At 52.3% G+C, this 19534-nt stretch overlaps 1 protein-coding gene and 1 long non-coding RNA gene across 4 annotated transcripts in view; one reads left to right on the top strand and one right to left on the bottom strand.

Moving 5' to 3' along the window:
* Positions 1 to 9828, bottom strand: part of ZNF710 (zinc finger protein 710) — a 70488-nt gene extending 60660 nt beyond the window's left edge. The window contains exon 1 of one of the 3 annotated variants that reach the window (XM_045452344.1): positions 9728 to 9828. The gene's annotated coding sequence lies outside the window, so the exon portion shown is untranslated. Of the gene's footprint in view, positions 1 to 8061; positions 8191 to 9475; positions 9558 to 9727 lie in introns of those variants that run through there. The other 2 variants (XM_045452343.1, XM_045452342.1) reach the window with 2 other exon arrangements.
* Positions 9829 to 12684: 2856 nt separating this feature from the next.
* LOC123584466 lies at positions 12685 to 19186 on the top strand. The gene is made up of 4 exons (XR_006705448.1): positions 12685 to 13313; positions 13710 to 13782; positions 15297 to 15429; positions 18737 to 19186. It is a non-coding gene; the product is annotated as an uncharacterized LOC123584466 (long non-coding RNA).
* Positions 19187 to 19534: the final 348 nt, after the last annotated feature.

The raw sequence follows: 19534 nt of genomic DNA on the forward strand, positions 1-19534 counted from the left end.
TTTTTTTTTTTTTTTTTTTTAATTAAAGAATGAACAAAGAATCCGAAAAAGAAGAAACAGAAAGCACAAAATAAGACAGTACAAAGAAATCCACATGTATCCAAAACTATAACCAGTGTAAACCCAGCTCTGAACTGTGTATAGGAGACATGAAGACAGAGATAGATACAGGACAAGAGTCCTGGCCTTGCAGACTGAAACCATAAGGACAGAAGGGGAAAAAGTAGCAGAGAACCATGGCCGAGGCACCAAAGTGTTGGCAGGAGAGGAGGGAATGGCAGAAAACAGTAAGTCGTAAGAGGAGGGCCCAGAGCGACGAGCCAGTATTTGCCATGGAGAAGTCAAGTAAGCAGAGGCCACAAAAGGGACTGCCAGGCATGCTCAGGGGGTGGGTCAGGGGCCTCTGCAAGAGCAGGTAGGAGTGGGGGTTGAAATACTCTGCTGTTTTGGAGCTGGAGAGGAGAGAGGGAGAGGAAGCAGGGACAGAAAAGGTGAACTCTTCTCTGTGAAGTTTCGGGTGGAGTGACACGGGAAGTGGGTTGGGGAGAAGCAGGGCCAAAGAGGAGGGAGACAGGTGTGTCTGCATCTGTAGGCAGGGAATTAGGGCACAGGAAGATGTGGGGTGCTCAGGCCTACGGGGGCAGCCGGGGCAGGATACAGGGGATCTAGGGATGGAGTTGATGGTAGACATGTTGCCCCGGTGGGTAGGCATAGGTTTCCCAGCTTGGCGCAGGGGTGTTCAAGGAGGGAAGTGCAGAGGGGAGATGGGAAGAGTTCAGAATTTCAGAGGTGACCTGCTTCCCGGTAATAGCAAGCCCACAGCGCACTTGTGGTCTGTGGCTAGTGAACGGAGCCCTGATGGGAGAGGAGGCACGTAAACTCGGGGGCCCCACGATCAAACATCGCAGGGTGGGGCTGACCTACCAGCACCACCAGCTTCCAAAGGGAACCTGACGCTTCTCAAGAGGCCGGCTTGGATGTGGTCCTTTTGAGGACATTCTGATGTGGTGCATAAAACCACCACTGAAGTTCGGCTATCGTTTCTTACCGAACACCTGCAGGATAGCCTCCCCACCTGGAACCCCGTTCTTCCACGGCTGCCCCACTGGGAATGGGATGGGGTCATAGATGGCATTCGGGCATGACCAGAAGGCAAACCACACTGAACCAAGAGTCATTACAGAAGTGATAGTTTCCCCTGTCAATCTGGAGGGTGGACATTCCCGCTTTCTGTGGCGATCCTTCCTACCTGACCTTGATTCCCTATTTATTACACACTGAGGGTATGGAACGAAGAAAGGGAAGGTGGTCGGGCCACATTGGGATTCCCTGGTCTCAGCTTCTGACTTTACTGAAAATCCTCCCGCTTCCAACACCTCTCTCAGTATTCCCAAAATATACACACAATAGAGCATATATATTTAATATCACAGACGCCTTTAGGATGACGGTTAGAGAAGACAGAATTAAAACCCCCCTAGAGGTCAACCCACTTCTAACAGTCCTTCCCTCCATTTATAAGTATATAAATTATAAAGATCATACACACTGATAAAAATTCAAATAGCACAGAAATGAATTAAAGAGAAAACACAAGTCCTCTGTACTTGGGGGTAAGGCATTAGGGATGGGGGAAGGGTCAGGTCTGTGAGCTACACGCATTAATTAGTAAGTAATGAGAACCAGTCCATTTTACCTTTGGAAGCTGCCGATTCGACATACATTTTTGGCCCTGCTTTGGCTTCTAATATCCTTTAATCCCCCTTTCAAAATCTGTCCCAATCTCCTGCTACCACCCCACCCCTTATTCGACAGTGCACTTCTTTAAGCATCTTCTGGCCGAATCTAGAATCTTCCATTTAGCTTGCAGTGCTGCGGCTGTCTTGTTTCCTAATTCTTTTTTCTAAGCAAACAAAATGACTTAGGCCCAATAGTGACACAGACTCTCGTGGGCTAGCCTGGCAACCTGGGGAAAAACTTGTCTGTCTTACGCACGAGCAATTGGGAGACACCTGGTTTTTTGTTTTTAATTTTTTTTTGAGGGAGACAGAGAGAAAGTGGGGGAGGGACAGAGAGCGAGGGAGAGAGAGAGAATCCCAAGTAGGCTCCACGCCGTCATCGCAGAGCCCGTCGCGGGGCTTGAACTCATGAACCGCGAGATCATGACCCGAGTTGAAACCAAGAGTCACGGGCGCTCCACTGACTGAGCCACCCAGGCGCCCCTGGGAGACACTTGCTTGTAACCTAGGGACCTTTGTCATCTCAATTTCCATTCTCCTAAAAGTGCTCTCCCCTAGTCCCACCTGCCCTGCTGGGAAGTTAGGCTTTGTGAGCCAGGCCTGGTTCTGATACATGACCTCCAGAAAGCTATTCATCCTAAATGAGCGGATATATGGAAAGTGCTTAGGATGGTGCCTGGTCCATAGTAAGTGCTGTGTAGGAAGAGAGTTGGGTGCAATGAGCTAAGAAAGGCATTTGCCCCTAGTTCGGGGAAGTCGCAGGTCCCTTTGAGGCCGGCAAAAGCTCTGGATGTTCTCCCCAGCAAAGCACGCACACGTCCACACAACACTCTGCACAGCTGCACGTGCACAAGCGAAGCCCTCCCTCCCCCACCCTCCCCAGACTGCAAGGCTCAAGCACCACGGGCCTTGGCCCTCTGGTCCTCTCCACACTGACGTGAGGATCTCAGGCACAACACTCCGTGGCCATTCTTAAAGTATTATGTTCACAGGCAAGGAACTATTGAGCAACTCCCTCGTTTTAGGTTCCGCTTTTGGCAGAAATGGTATACCTTTCTTCCCCAAAGCCCTTCTGACCCTTGTACAGTTTTTCTCTCGATTCAGGCCAAATCCTCCCTGGGTCACCTTAAGACAATCTCTCTGCGTGCAACAAAGCCCCACACGCTCTTTGCGAATTATTCTGATCCTTCCCCAAAGCTCTGCCGGGTCCGGCCGCTCTGCAGCATTTACGGGAAGTCAGACCACCACACGGACTAGCGCCTGCTGGTGGGGGGGGGGGGTGGTGGCCCACCAGAGGCACCGCAGAGGTGGATGCTGTGGACGCCCAGGCCCTCACTCTTAATAAGCTTGGAAACAGCACACACCAGCAAAAGTCAGAGATGACAGAAGCCAGAAGGAACTTTGCGAGATGATCTAATTCCCTCATTAACCAGAGAAGTGACTCTCCCGTGGTCATCCAACTCATTCACAGCCAAGCCGAGAATCCCCCCCACCCTCCTCGTTCAGAACTTTGATTCCTTTGGCATTTCTCAGACTTTACCACGCAGGTGAGTCGTGTTAGAATGCAGATTCGGCAGGTCTGCTGAGGGCCGGAGATTATGCATTGCTAACAAGCTCCTGGGCGGGCCGGGCAGACGATGCTGGTGCTGCGGGTGCAGGGCCCGGGGTTTACATCAAGGTTAAGGGACTATCCCACCCTGGCTAAGGCCTCTTCACCCACCTTTTTCCTGTGGCTGTTTAAATGCCCTTTCTTCAGGAAAGCCTCCCTTCCCTCATCCTCCCTGATTATCAGCTCCCATGGCCTCTGTACTTTTCCCTTTGAAGCGTTTATAACAACTGTAATTAAAGAGTATTTGTGTAATTATTAGTTCAGTGTCTGTCTCCCAGGGAGACTACAAGCTCCATGAGGTCGGGCCCAGCACAGAGGCTGGTAAATCACACCGTCAATGAAAGGGTAGCTGTTGTGGTCTGGAAGAGCCTGGACCAGCATCCTGGATCAGGAAGGGAGGGTTTACACGTGTGGGAAACACTTTCTGGAGCCCTCAAGGCCAACAGCGACACTTCTAGCTTTAAAATCCCCGCCGGTTTCAAATACATGCCAGCCAAAATTGAAGTCGAAAAGCATGCTTAAGAAAAGAAAAAGTCTCCTAAATCTTTATCAAGTGCAAAATAGTCCCGACCTGGTGCTAGCCACTCTGCTCGGGGGACAGGGAGGCCTCCTAAAGAAGCATCCCTTCGAGTCTGCGTTGGGTGAATGGTCTTCGAGCGCGGTGTGGGTCCCGGCAAAGGGAAGCAGAGGGCAGGCTCCCTGACCAGCCTCGCTCCACTGCAGACCAACAATTTCTTTTTCAGTGTTTCTGCTGCCATCCTTTCGAGGAACCCCAAAGCTCTGAATGCTCAGCTCCTTGGTGTGGGCAGGGATCCCTGACCTCATTGTTCACTGCAGGGAGGCAAAATCTGAAGTCAGTCAGCCTGGGTTCGGGTGTCAGCTCTGTGCCCCTGGGCAAGTTATTCAACTCCTCTGGGCTCTAGTTTCCCCATCTGCCAAACGGGAATAACGATTTAGTACCAGCACCTGCAAGGACTCAGGGACACGATATACACAAAGCATGTAGACAAGCCCGGCCCAAGATACCCTGATTATTATTATTCTCCCGCGATCCAGTCCAGTTCAAGATGTCTCTATTGTTCTGCACAGTCTCCACCCAGTGGCTCCACCTATGCAGGATCGACTCATCCCAGCTGCTCCTGCCTTACCTGTCTGGAGCTTGTTTGAAGCCATGAGTCACTGCAAAACTCTGCAGGTCCCATCAATCACCTCCCTGTCCCCACCTCTGTGTGTCACTCGTGGGTTCCTACTGGGAGGGAGGTCTTTTTCCTAATGCCCCGTCCACTTATTCACCAAGGATTATCGAGGGCCCACCGTGTGCCAGGCCCTGTTCGGAGCACAGGGGCTTAGCCACGAACACAGACCTCCTACCCTCATGAGCTGACATTCTAGTAGGAGAGCTAACCCACGAAGAGACATCGGTTCAGGTCTCTGGCTCTTCCTTACACCCCCGTTCCTCTCGGCGGACCAATCCTAAATAAATCACACACAAGAACAGGGCACGAAGGAAGCATTCCGGATCAAAAAGTGCCGAGCGTGACTTGGGAACATCCCGAGAACTAAACCGCTTGCCTCACTGAGCTGGCAGACTTTGTTCCTGGTGTCCCTGAGTAGTCACACTGGCCCGTCAAAGCCTCTGGAATAGTATGTGTGTAACAGAGCTGGACAATAAAGTGCCCTGTTTACCCGTCTCATGCAGGGAGCATCCGCCCACGGTTTCATGGCCTCGGAGCCACACTCTCTGGACAGAGCCTGATTCGGGATCCCCAGCGAGAACAGAGGCCAAGGCCTTGTGTTTAAAAGCACCGAAAATGGACTCTGAAAGTTCTGGTTCAGGTACTGGCATTGCCACTTAGAGCACAGCCCCAGGCATGGAGCTTTTCTCATGCCTCAGTTTCTTTTAGGCCATCTCTACAGTGTCTTCCGGCTTTGAAGTCTAAGGGTTGAGACCAACCGTCATTAAAACACGAGACTCAGCAGATGCAGAGATTCCTTCAGTCAGCAACAGGAGCCCCTGCCCTGGGACCTGGTGGGGGAGCAAGCCCAGTGGGGAGCCTGTGGGGAGCATCCTCCGGGATACACTTGACTCCTCCTTTGTTTACTTCCTCCCTTCTACCTTCAAACTTGAGCAAACTCAGATGGAAATATCTCCGGGCCGCAAGGCAAACCTAAAATAGAAGTCGTGCAAAACCTCTGGTGGTCCCATTAGTCTCCCTTCTGTCCACTCGGAAACCATCCCAGACCTTGTCTGTCTCCTGGTCTCTAGACAGCGAGCCTGAAATAAGTCTCCCCGGTAGGAAATGCCTGGTCGGGATGGAGGTGACCCAAGTGCAGAACAAACGGCCTGCTGGCCGCACCCCACAGGACAAGGACTCACCTAGAATCTGCCCAGGGAAGAGTGAGCATCTGTTCTCACTTCAACTCACTGCGTCTCCCTCCAGGCGAGCCTGGAGGAAAGAAAATGTGACCCAAATGTCCAACACCCCCCTACTCAAACGAGAGCTGCTCTCTCCCACTGCCCTCATGTGAGGAAGCTAGGTCCTGCAGGGTTCTGGAGCACTAATGCAGCTGGAACTATAGGTGACCAGTTAGGGCTCAAACAGGTGCTTGGCACAGGGTGACATGTGGCCCATGGGCCGGTTGACAAAACCACCAAGAAAGCCCTACAAAGCAATATTCACTTAAAACAAACAAGAAACATACAGTCATGCTAGGTCTCAAAAATCAAAACCAGACAGGCCCATGGCTTGATCGCAAACACTAAAAATACATGTTCTAATGTCTGATGGCAATTAGGGGTGGTTTTCTTCCCTTCTCCCACCAGACCCGCCAGGTCTTTTTTTTTTTTTTTTTTTTAAATTTTTTTTTTCAATGTTTATTTATTTTTGGGACAGAGAGAGACAGAGCATGAACGGGGTAGGGGCAGAGAGAGAGGGAGACACAGAATCGGAAACAGGCTCCAGGCTCTGAGCCATCAGCCCAGAGCCCGACGCGGGGCTCGAACTCCCGGACCGCGAGATCGTGACCTCCGCCAGGTCTTTTAAAGGCCCCTGATAAGAGCACAACAGGGATGCAGGCCCAGGGGCCCTCTACTTGGCAGAAATGAACTTTGACTGGTTTTGCTTACACGTGTACAAAGGCAGGACTCCATGAGTAGCTTCAAAGTTGGCTGGGTGACCCCCAAGGGTGCAAAGTCCTGCTTTGCACACCTGTGGGGGAATTTTTTGTGACTCTCCCAGGCACCCACGGGACTCGGCTACCGTCCCCTCCAGGTCGACACCGGCTAGGAGTTTCCATTTTGCCCAGAAATAAAGGCGTTCAGAGTGCCCTTAGCAGTTAGGCGCTCGGCCCGGCAGCCCGAAGGTGGGCCACCAGGATGGCCATTCACTAGACCGCTCCGACGGGGAAGGACGGGCACCTCGCAGTGTCCCAGGGAAAACGCACCCCGGCTACGGCTCTGCCTTCGCCCCAACCAACGCAGAGCTGAGAGACAGATACATTAAGGACCGTTTCGGGTTAGTTAAAACCCACGCAAGCACCGCCCTGGCCTCTTAAATCTTCCCAAAGTACAGCTCAGACTGGAGGGAAGCAGTTGCTGCGACCATAAAAGTCATCTTAAAAGGCAAGTTGGAAAAAAAAAACCCGATACGCACTAGTTAGCAAGTCCGCAGTTAGGGGGGCGGTGGCACTAGGGCCGGGTCTGTGGGATCTGCGCGCCTGCAGGGGCTGCCCCGTCGGTACCCGGGTCCCCGCGCCCACCCGGCAGCCTCAGCCCCCCCCCCCCCCCCCCCCCCGTCTGACGCCGGCGATCACACCCCACAGCTCCGTCCAATTAGGAAAATGACCGCGAGGAGACGGCGAGTGGGCAACGAGGAAGGGGAACTGAGACTAGGGAGGCTAGGGACAGGCCGTGGGGACCCCGCCAGCCGGCGAGCACCTTCAACAGGTCCCCGGCCCGGGGCGCCCCGACGCCGGCCAGGCTGGGGTCCCGCAGCGCACGACGTGCGGCCGCCGGCTGCCCTCGGGAGGCACCCCCAGCCCCCCCCCCCTCAGTCCGCTCGGCCCTCCCCCGCCACCGCCACCCCCCCTCCCGGGACGGCGGGGACGCGCCGTAACCGTCCCCCTAACCCCCCCCCCCCGCACCGGAGAATAAAGTTTGTGGGCAGCCGCAGGGGCGGGGCGGCGCGGCGCGGCGAGGGGGTGAAACTTTGAGTCCCGGGCCGGGTGCGGGGGGAGCGCGCGGGGCGCCGGGACACCCACGTGCGGGCCCAGGAGCCGCCGCCGCCGCCGCCGCCGCCTCCCCGGCCTCCCGCTCCGCTGCCGCCGCCGCCGCCACCGCGGCGCTTTCCTTTCATTTCTGCTTCTCTCTCTCCCTCTCTCTCTCTCTCATTCGCGCGCTCTCCTCGCTCTCGCCCTCTTTCGCTCGCTCCCTCCCTCCCTTCCCCCTCCCCCCCCCCCCAGACGCCATCTCTCCCTCTTTCCCCGGCTCTCCCTCTCTCCCTCCAGCTCCCCGGCATGAGGGAATGTGGAAGTGAAAGGAAAAGACGACATGTTTGCAGCGCGGCGCGGGCCTGCGCGCGGCCGTCCCCGGGGAGAGGCGGGGGGCGGGTCGGCCGCCGCCGCCTCGACCCACCCCCGCGCCCCCCGCGCCCCCGCCGGCGCGCCGCCCGGGGCTGCGGGGCCGGGGGCCGGGGGGCCGCGCGGGACACTCACCCTGGTCCGGGCGCGGCTCCTGCGCTGGGGGCCCTCGGCGGGCCGGGGCCGGGGCCGGGGCCGGGCCGGGGGCTCCTGGCTGCCCACCGCCCGGGCTGCTGCTGCGCGCCCGCCGCCCGCCTCCACGCGCGCCCGCCGCCTGCTCCTGCCGCCCTCCCTCCGGCTCCTCTCTTTCTCTCCCCCTCTCTCTCTCTCTCTCCCTCTCTCTCCCCCCCTCCTCTCTCCCTCTCCTCTCTCGCTCTCTCTCCCTCCTGCTCGCTCTCTCGCTCGCTCGCTCTCTCTCCCTCCCTGGAAGAAGGGAATGAGGCAGGGCTGACGTGAAGGGATGCAAAACAGCTCCTCCTAACCCAGCTCGCAGAGGAAGAGAGACAGAAAAGCAGCCCTTTTATCTCTCTTTTGTTTTCTCACTTCCTTCCACCCCCCCCTCCAGCACCCCCCTCCTGTCAGCCCAAGTTTTCTTTTCTCTTTCTACCGCAGAGAGGATTTTTCTTCCTTTCTTTCTCTTTCTTTCGGTTCAACTCTCCCACTCAAATTGAAAGCCTGGAGGGTTTTCTTTCTCCTTTTTTTTTCTTCCCTCTTTTCTTCCTTCTTCCTCCTTTCTTATTTCTCTAAAAGGGTTTTGTTTGCTGTGGGAGTTTCGTTTGAAAATCAAGTCACGCCTTTTTTCCTCCTTTTCTTTCTCTCTCTCTCTCTCTCTTTTTTTTTTCTCCTCTCAGCAGAAAAGGGGAACAAAGATTAACTGAAGCGGGGGAGAGGGGGAGCGTCTGAACCTCGCATGGAAATGGGGGGCCCGGCCCTGCCCCGCACAAAGGGGGCCCGGGGGCTGCGCGCCCCCTCCCCCCTGGGAAGCCCGGGGCGTCCTCCCGAGAGGAGGGTCGGCGGGGGCGGGGACCGCGGCGGCGGCGGCGGCTGGGTGCCGGCTCCTTCCGAAGTGCGGGCGGGGGCCGCCGAGTCCGCCCCTCCCCAGCCAGGGGTGGAAGGCTGGGTGTGTTCTTTACTTATATATTTTTAAAGTAGGCAGATGGGCTTGGAACAAACATCCCCGCAGAGCACTGAACTGTAAAAGAGCCTTTAAACAGCTGTTTGCAGAGCCCTGGACGGCCAGACTCGAGGGAGCGGCGCGGGCTGCGAGCGCCGGGGCCGGGGTGGGAAGGGGCTCGGAGGAGGCGCTGGGATCGCCCCCCCCCCCCCCCGCCCCGCGCCTCCGCCCCCGAGGGCTCTCCGATCCCGGGGCCTGGGCCGCGCCCCCCACCCCCACCCCGGGAGCGAGGCTGGGGGGCGCCGAGGCGTGGCCGTTCGCGGCGCGGGGGGTCGGGCCCCAGGCGCCTCCCCGCGGGGCCGCGGGCTTTGCCACCGCCTGGCCTCCCCCCGTCCCCCCCCCCCCCCCAGACCCCGCTCCCCGGGCAGGCCGGACCTTCGGCTTCCAACCTCCCGAACGCCCGCCACTCGGAGCCGCTTCTCGACTCCGACGCTGGGCCGGTCTGGAGTCCTCGGACTGAGCCGGGCAGAGCCGCCAGGAAGGGTCAATTATTCATGGGGCGCCTGGGCGTGCTCCCAAGACCTGCTCTGCCCTCAGCTTCTCCGGAGAAGTGGGGAGAAGGCAAGGGAAAAGTTCCCTGAGCAAAGTTGGCCACATTTCTCATTTTCCCAAGTAAGCGTTGAGCACCTGCTGGGTGCCTGACCCACGGACGGGGGCTGCCGCCAAGGGGCTGGGGAGAAACGTGAGGTCTCCGTGGGCCCCCAGGGTTTCCGCAGGAAACAATGCCGGAGCGGGCTGCAGCCCGGGACCGGGTCATCGAGAGGAAGGAAAGCCTGAATCCTCACCCCTCCCTCTTCTCTTCCTTCCCCTTCTCTTCCTTCCTCCCGGCTGCTTCTCCTTGGCTCCACCCCTTCTCCTCATCAATTCCTCCCACACTTCCCTGCTCTCCCTGGCTTTTCACTGGAGGGTCCCTTCTCCCAGCGGGGAGCAGATGCTGAGCCCCATTGTCTCTCCCCCAGTGGCTGCAGCCTCCCGGGGACGGGACCTGCCACTCTTCACCCCTCCCCCCAGCCCAGAGGCCCGGGCCTTTAGAGACTGGAGCCCCAAGGCCACTGCCCCTCGCCCCACCCTAAACCGGCTCCCGGTGTTGTGAGCAGTGACTCCAGTCGCTCAGAACGTGGTTTGTTTCTGGCTGGGAGTGAGAAGACAGGAGCCGGAGACTGCTTCAGCCAGGGGGACACCATGGTTTTCACATCAGGGCACTGAGCCCCGGATGACCCCAGCGCACTCGCCCACTAAGCCCTCTAAATGGGATAGAAGGGAAGCCACATTGCTGTCATTATGTATATACTCCCCCCTCAGCGCACCTCAGCTGTGTCCTCCAAACAAAGCAAAACGCAGCTCTGATAATCCAACATTCATTTAACAAATGCTTACTGAGTCCCTACTCTGTGCCCGCCCCTGTGCTGGATGCTGAGGACCCGGCCGCCAGCACACGTGGCCCTCGCTCAGGCTTTGTAGACCCGCAGGGGAGGGGAAGAAGCCAGGAGGCCGGCGACCGCAATGCCATGAATGAACCAAGGAGGCACCACAGAGCGTTCTTGGAACCGGGGTGATCAGGGATGGCTTCCTGCGGGAGGTGACATCTAAAAGTAGGCCTGTGCCAGGCAAACGCATGGGAAGGTACAGCCTGTCCAAAGGCCCCAGGGCAAGAGAGCACATTCTCACAGATTCTTGGAATAGCCACAAGTATTTGCTGCAGTGTGGAGTACAGTGGGGGAGTGGGGAGTGAGGAAGGTCAGGGCACACAAGTCAGGGAGGGGCGAGTGGGGACTGTGTCAGGGCACAAGTCAGGCCGCGGGGCCCTATCAGCGAGATGTTCAAATTTTAGCTTCTCCCACTGGCTAACTTCAAGAACTTGGGTGAACGACAGTCTCAGTGAATAACTTAGACTCGGTTTCCTCACTTATAAAATGGGGTCAAGGAGTCTTGCGCGGTGCAGAGACGGGGTCGTGTCTGAAGGGCGGGGGGAGGCTCACTGGCTGCATATCCTGGGCAAGTTGATGTAAGTTTCCCATCTGTAACATGGGGATGAAAACACCTGACCCCCAGGGTTGTTGTGAGGCTTAACTGAGCCCATGCCTAGCGTCTGGTGCATAAGTGCCGATACCTGGTGACTTTTACTCGTTATTATTATAAATCGGGGAGTGACTGCCAGGGAGGTGCCCCTACAACCTGGGAATGACTCTACGTTCTGGGCCGAAACCAAAATGACTCACCGTGTCGGAAACGTGATGGGCTCTCTGTGGAGGAAGCGTTCCTTCAAAGATGCCCTGTGTCCCAGTGGGTTCACTGGGACACTGGGGAACGCCTAAAGCCTGCTCAGGACGGCCAGGACATCCTGGATGTCTCGGGAATTTCACATCCTGGAAATGGGAAGACTGCAGTTGCAGAGGCCTGGCCTGCTCCGTGGCGTTGTGGCCTGCCTGAAGAACAAACAAGAATTAGAAGAGGGAGGCCTCATAAAATCCAGGAGGGCGCCTCTGAGCAGACACCTGGCTGTGTTTGCTCAGCGAAGAGAAGTAGACACAGAAGTTCACACTGAGGGGGGGAGAGGGAGAGAAAGAGATTATCGACTCCTCCAGAGCCCGAATGAAATCTCTTAAAACCTCTCAGGCCTTTGCTTGGGTTCCTCATTCCCCCAGCAACCTGCAGATGAACTTGGCACCAGGAAAACGCCCCCCGGTTGGAGGCAGACACCGACGTTCCAGTTCCTGCATTGTAAACATTTTATACTTCTATTATTTCTCTGTGACACAAGTTCATTGTGAAAGAATTTGAAAATCAGCTGAGCCAAACTGAGAAAGAACCCCCTGTAGAGACATTATATTTTGGTGTGTATTCTTGGGTGTTTTATACCCACATATCCACATGTAAATGCACATCATAATAAAACTCCAAAGTCAATCTTGTTAAACAGATGAATGATTACACATGTAAATATGTTATTTTTACAAAATTAACAAAAATGGCATAACCCTATACCGACTGAATTACAACCACTTTTTTTTTAAATTTTCTTTAATGTTTTATTCTTGAGAGAGAGAGAGAGACAGCACACGAGTAGGGGAGGGAGCAGAGCAAGCAAGGGACACAGAATCATCGGAAGCAGGCTCTAGGCTCTGAGCTGTCAGCACAGAGCCCAATGCGGGGCTTGAACCCACGAGCCTTGAGATCATGACCTGAGCCAAAGTCGGACGCCCAACTGACTGAGCCCCCCGGGCGCCCCTACAACGATATCTACCCAGTGATAGGCCACAAATATCTCTCCCTGTTTAGAAACAGGGTCACTGCTAATGAATGATGCCATTCCGTATATACATATATGCATGTATCTTAATTTGTTTAAACAAATTAATTGTTGCACTGTAGGATGTTTCCACTTTTATGAACCTACTATGATAAACAGATTTCTACAGTCACCTTTACGCCAGGTAGATGTCGTATTCTGGTCATCCTTTGCATACGAGGAGCCTGACGCACAGAAATGTTACAAAAAACCCACAAAACTTCCCAAGGTCACGGCTATGGAGCGACTGAATCAGAGTTTCTAGTTAGGATTTCTTTCCAGCAAGTCTGTTTTCTCCTTTTCTTTAGAGTAACTGTGCTCTCCACCTATCTCCCTGATACCTGTTTCACTCACAGATTGCCGGTGAGAACCGGTCTGGGCAGGTGACCCACTTCCTTCTCTGACACCTTTTTCATTTCATTAGGGTCCACGTCTGGGGGTAGTTGGGAGGCACGAAAGCAGGTAATATGTGAGACGGGACCCGTGGCGCTGTAGTTCATAAGTTGTAAAGCTTATGTGAATGTCAGGAGCTACCAGCAAGGGCCTAGATACACAGTCAGACAGCTGCCAAGACTGTTCAGCCAAGTCCCCTCTACTTCCCCAACCGAGGAAGGAACGCCAGATTCCCATGAGAGAGGAAGAAATCAGCAGTTGTGAGGCAGACTCAGTAAACGGAGGCCTCTCCTGGGCATGCCATGGTTGCCTGCTTAGAGCTGAAATGGGAAGGAAGGTTTGTTATTATAAGGTTTACTAATCCTCGTGATTTCCCCGAGGGAGGATGCATTCATGCCACAGGCCTTCCAGAATGTTCATGCCCATCTCTGAAAATCTGAGGAAGCTTGTAAGCTGAGAAAAGGGATGAAACACAGCTCTTCAGTGTCTCGATTGATGTGTTCGCCAGAGTAACAGCTTGGAGATTAGCAGGTGAATATTAAAATGTTTCTTTCCTTGACAGAACAGACATTTAAAACATATATCAGTGCCTTTGCAGTGTTCAACATCTGGATTTTTAGTATCAAACCTCCCGACTGGAATCCTGCCAATGGAAGGCGTAGGACCCCAGGGTTGAATTAAAAGGGACTGCGGAGAGCGGAGGTGGACGGACGGGCTGGATGCCGGGAGACCCAGAACGGGTGGAGGGTCACTGAGAACGAGGCTAGGGACTGACGTCCCACAGAAAATGGGCACCCACTCACGGTCCTCAGAAGTATAGTAATAATTTAGGAATCACCAGGGTTTGCAGGGCAAACCCAAAGAAAAGCAAAAGTCTGTGTGGACAGGTGGGGGCAAACATCTGACATTTGCAAATTATTTTCCCAGGAGGAATGACAGGGTGCCATCGAATAATCCAGCTCCTCTGACCCCTTCCTTGTGACCGATGGCGCACATCTGCGTGAGTTAATTCCCATCACCACTTGGATCCATAACTTCACTGGCCTTACTTGCAAAAATATAAGAATAAAAATATGCCCAAAGAAACAAAGGCCATCGACCATAAACAGGAAACTGCCCAGCTTCACCAAACAGTTAAACACAAATACATAAAAGCCACAATGACGACACGTATGGCTATGGGAGGGCTAATCAGTACACAGCCTGGAAAATAGACAAGTTTCAAAGCTACTTTAAATCAGTAACTTTCATGCTAGAAATCAGAGAAATGGGTGCATGGGTGTCTTAGTCATGTTAAGCATCTGGCTCTTGATCTCTGCTCAGGTCTCAATCTCAGGGCTGTGAGTTCAAGCCCTGAGTTGGGCTCCATGCTGGGTGTGGAGCCTACTTAAAACAAAACAAAACAGGGGCGCCTGGGTGGCGCAGTCGGTTAAGCGTCCGACTTCAGCCAGGTCACGATCTCGCGGTCCGTGAGTTCGAGCCCCGCGTCGGGCTCTGGGCTGATGGCTCAGAGCCTGGAGCCTGTTTCCGATTCTGTGTCTCCCTCTCTCTCTGCCCCGCCCCCGTTCATGCTCTGTCTCTCTCTGTCCCAAAAATAAATAAATGTTGAAAAAAAAAAATTAAAAAAAAAAAAAATAAAACAAAACAAAACAAAACAAAACAAAACAAAACAAAACAAAACCGCACACTGGTGTCTAGAAATCTGAGAGAATCAGCAGGGTGGGGGATGCCTGACTGGCTCAGTCAGAAGAGCCAAACTCAAGTCATGTGATTGGAGTTTGAGCCCCATGTTGGATATAGATTACTTAAAAAGAAATAAGTGAACTTAAAAAAAAAAAAAAAAAAAAGAATCAGCGAGGTGGACAAAAATGGACGTTAAGGGTGTTTATCAAAGTATTATTTATGTTGGCAAAAATTGCAGACAAAAAAATAAGGAGAAGGAAGGAAGTAACCTAAGTATTCGACAATGAGGAAATGTGTGAAGAGCCTATGGCATGCACATTTGATGTAGTACTTTTTGGCTATTAAAAACCATGTTTTTGAAGAATATTTAATGACATGGGAAATGTTTGTAATCTGCGTGAGATACAAAATTGCGTAGGCATCAGAATTATATTTTTGTACAATTTTGCATATACATATAGATTTATCCCCAAAAACACATATAAAATGCTGGGAAGGAAACACAAACAACTTTCGAGAGTTATTTCTGTCTGTGGGAATTATAGGTGATTTTTATTTTCTTCTTTGACTCTTAGTCTGTTTGCCGAATTTCTATGCTGATAATAATCTTATCTTTTTAATGTTTTTTTGGGGGGGAGGGCAGAGAGAGAGGGAGACAGAAGATCAGAAGCAGGCTCTGCGCTGTCAGGGCAGAGCCTGATAGGGGGCTCGAACTCACAAACTGTGAGATCGTGGAATCGTGACCCGAGCCCAAGTCGACGTTGAACCGACTGAGCCACCCAGGCCCCCCTGATTATGTTATTTTAAGCAATGAGGATCTCCTCTCCTTAGGCGACAGTGAAAAGACCCAGGCCAGACCCTCAAGGGGCTTCCAGTCCCTAGAAGCGACAGGCAAGCAAACAGGAAGTTAATTCTGCAGGACGCAATTAGGTCTCCTCCCTTGGGAACGTTCGAAGACCTAATGGTAAAGAGGAACCAGCCTTTTGGTTGCTGCTGGTTTGGGCTCCGGGCTGAATAGACTATCTATTGTGAAAGTGTATTGTGCACAAGGAGAATGGGGCTTTTTATGAAGGGAAATCAAGAGGGTGCCCGGTGGTAGGGTGGTAACTGCTAGGCGCGGGGAGGAGGAGGCAGGCCTGGGGGTGGTGGGTGGGTCGTGGGCAGAGCTGCCCTGAAGGCCCTTCCAAGGCGTCCTCCCGGCCTACGTGCGGTCACGGTGTCCAGGACTCGCCGAGTCCTTGGCGCTGTGTTCATCGACAGGAGCTCAGCAAATGTCTACTGTCCCTCCTAAGAGAAGATGAACGAATAAGCATATGGCATCAGGGATCACGCTCGTGAATTTCCTTTAAGGCATTAATTAAACATGTTGTCTGGAAAAGAAAGACTCCATTGTGAAGCCATGATGCCAAGCAAGACAGGAGGCGAATTTAAAGTCTTCACCAAAGCGGCAAGGGGTGTGTGTATGTGTGTGTGTGTGTGTGTGTGTGTGTGTGTCTGCTTTCACATCAGGAGGGACCTGAGTTCAAGTTTGAATGCGGCCACGACTTGAGTCGCAGGAGCTCTTGGCTGTGGCAACTTGCCAGCTGTGTGACCTTGGCCAGACTCTGCCTCTGAAAGCTTCACTGCCTGGAAAATGGGCTGAGGGCAACCTAGGCTCAAGAAAGTCAGATGAGATGATGCCTGCAAGGTAATGCTGTGTAGACAGCAAAGCACTCTGCAAACGGAAGGAGCTTTTAATGTTAGCATGATTACCTATAACACCCCCAGGCATCACCTGCTTGGCAGGGACAGGGGAGGGGTACCTCAGGGTGATGGCTTGGCTGTGTCGAATCTTCAGACACGAATTCTCCTCTTGGTCTCCTTTTGCCTTTAATCTTCGCCTCATCAACAAACATTTACTGAGAATCTACCCTGTGCCGGCCACCCTCAAGAGTCTCCCAGGCAACCAAGGGTGACACGTGTAAGACTAGTGATGACTTATGCAGGAACAGGAGAGCCCAGCTCTTGGCTTTGGGAAGACTTCTTAGAAGTGGTGACGTTTAAAAGGAGTCTTGAAAGAAAGGCGGGAATCCGCTCAGCCAAACAAGGGAAGAGTTTGAGCAGGGAATAAACTTTAGGAAGTTCCTTACCCCCCAGTTTCCTGCTCTGAGGCATCCTACCTCACTGCTGAAGGAGACAATCCATGCAAAGGGCCTTTCCCAGAGCCTGGCCTCTGGTTGCTACTGAAAAAAAGCCCGTTCTTTGTCCTCTTGGCATCAAAGTCACTTCCCCTTAAGCTTACTTCTTGTTCACAGACTACTCTTTCCCCCCAGTTCCTGGAGGTACTGACTCTTGGCTTGGGCTGCAAGCTACTCAGCCTATTTTCCAGGATCCACAAGATACTTCTAAAAGTGGAATTTTCGGGGCACCTGGGTGGCTCGGTTGGTTGAGTGTCTGACTCTTGATTTCAGCTCAGGTCACTATCTCTCGCTTGGTGGGATCGAGCCCCAGGTCAGCCCTATCAGCACAGAGCCTGCTTGGGATCCTGTCTCTCCCTCTCTGCCCTTCTCCCAGCTTATGACCTCTCTCTCTCTCTCTCTCTCAAAATAAATAAATAAACTTAAAAAAAAAAAGAATTCTTTTTGCTTTTTACAAAAATGTTTATTTAGGGGCGCCTGGGTGGCTCAGTAGGTTCATTGCCTGACTTCGGCTCAGGGCATGATCTCTCAGTTTGTGAGTTCAAGGTCCACCATCAGGCTCTGTGCTGACATCTCAGAGCCTGGAGCCTGCCTCGGATTCTGTGTCTCCTTCTCTCTCTACCCCTCTCCTGCTTACACACTCTCTCTCTCTCTCAAAAATAAATAAAAATTTAAAAACTGTTTATTTATATTGAGAGAGAGAGAAAGCAAGACAAAGAGAGAGAGAGCGCGCGCACAAGTGGGGGAGGGGCAGAGGGAGAGAGAGAGAGAGAGAGAGGGAATCCCAAGCAGGTTCCACAATGTCAGCACATAGCTGATCATGGAGCTGGAACTCACGAACAGTGAGATCATGACTGAGCCAAATTTGAGTTGGAGGTTCAACTAACTGAGCCACCCAGGGCCACCCGACCCCCCCCCCCCAAACAACAAACTAGAATTTTCAACCTTAAAGAAAATTCCAATAAATTTGATTTTTTTAATTGAGAGAGAGAGAGAGAGAGAGAGAGAGCGAGCACAGCGGGGGAGAGGGGCAGAGGGAGAGAGAGAGAGAGAGAGAGAGAGAGAGAGAGAGAGAGAAAATCATAAGCAGGCTCCATGCTCAGTGTGGGGCCTGGATATGGGTCTTGATCCCATGACCCTGGGATCATGACCTAAGCCAAAATTAAGAGTCAGACGCTCGGGGCGCCTGGGTGGCACAGTCGGTTAAGCGTCCGACTTCAGCCAGGTCACGATCTCGCGGTCCATGAGTTCGAGCCCCGCGTCAGGCTCTGGGCTGATGGCTCAGAGCCTGGAGCCTGTTTCCGATTCTGTGTCTCCTTCTCTCTCTGCCCCTCCCCCCGTTCATGCTCTCTCTCTGTCCCAAAAAAAATAAACGTTGAAAACAAAAATTAAAAAAAAAAAAAAAGAGTCAGACGCTCAACTGACCGAGCCACCCAGGTGCCCCCTTCAATACATTTGAAACAGAGACATCATATGGGCCACATCCTTTGTTTACGATATGCTAAAAGTAGACATAAATGTTAATTGACAATTTAAAATTCTCCACAATAGCTCTTAGATAAAGGAGAAAATGAAGAATAAAATGTTCGTTTGGAAAATAACAGGAAGAACCAAATCTACCAAAACCAACAGTGTATGTGCAAAGCTTTACTCAAAAAGTTATTTAGCTTTTAAGATGATTTTACTATTAAACTCAGAAAAAGTTAAACAAAACACTCATCACACAATTTAGAAACATTAAAAAACAAAACCCCAAACAAAAATAAGGAAGCGATCAGGAAAAAAGCCAAAAAGAACAGGAAAATGGAAAACAGTCCCATTGATGCATGTGTCCTTGAGTTGGTTCTTTTTGTAAAAGTGAGGTCTGAAAAATACAATGGATAAACATCACGAAGAAGAAAAAGAAACAAACACAAGAACACAAGGTGAAAATGGTGGGCATACCAAACAGATCTTAAAAAGAAAAATATAAAAGGATCTTACATGAAGTTGCTGACAAATCTGAAAACTCCAACGAAATAGGTAATTTTCTTTTTTTAAAAGTTTTTTTGTGTGTTTTGTTTTGTTTTGTTTTGTTTTGTTTTGTTTTGAAAGAAAGAGAGAGAGCACGAACAGGGGACAGGCAGAGAGAGAGAGAGAATCCCAAGCAGGCTCCACTGTCAGCACGGAGCCTGATGCGGGGCTCGAACTCACGAACCACGAGACCATGCCCTGAGCCGCGATCAAGAGCCGGACCAAACCAGGCGCTTAACCCACCTAGCCACTCAGGCACCCGGAATAGGTAATTTTCTGGGGAAAAGAAAAAATGGAGAAGTTCCTCGGTTTGACAGAATCAAAAGTAGAAACTCTAAAGTACCTCCTTCAGTTTCTGCTCGGAAACACCCTGGACAGACAGCGGTCCCCAGGCCCACTTTCCAAAGCCCCGCGCCCCCCACCCCCCTGTGTTTCCATTTTCCCCACAGCGTTTCACACCATCTGATATGACATATGCCTAATTGCTTACTTGTTTCCCTTCCTCTCTCCCCACTGGAATATGAGCTTCCTGAGAAGAGAGAATTTTTTTTTTTTAATTAAACTTTTTATTTTGACATAATTGTGTTTTTTTTAATTAAATGTTTTATTTTGAGATAATTGTAAGAAAACCGTGTGGCTTCCTGCTGTATACCTACTGCACAGAACCTGGGCCTGGCACACAGCAGGCATTTGAAATAAATACTACTTTAATGAATAAATGCATTGAGGAGGGATTTAGGAAAGGTATCAAGAACACTCTCCCCCAGAGTTCGCAGTCCAGAGGGTTTTACTGGGGCGGGGGAGGGTGTCTTTTATAGTTTTGAGGCGTGAGGAACCCCGTGTTCTAGAAGTCAAACCAGAATATAGCATTTTCTATGT

The sequence above is a fragment of the Leopardus geoffroyi genome, chromosome B3, assembly GCF_018350155.1.
Source record: "Leopardus geoffroyi isolate Oge1 chromosome B3, O.geoffroyi_Oge1_pat1.0, whole genome shotgun sequence".
Classification (NCBI taxonomy): domain Eukaryota; kingdom Metazoa; phylum Chordata; class Mammalia; order Carnivora; family Felidae; genus Leopardus; species Leopardus geoffroyi.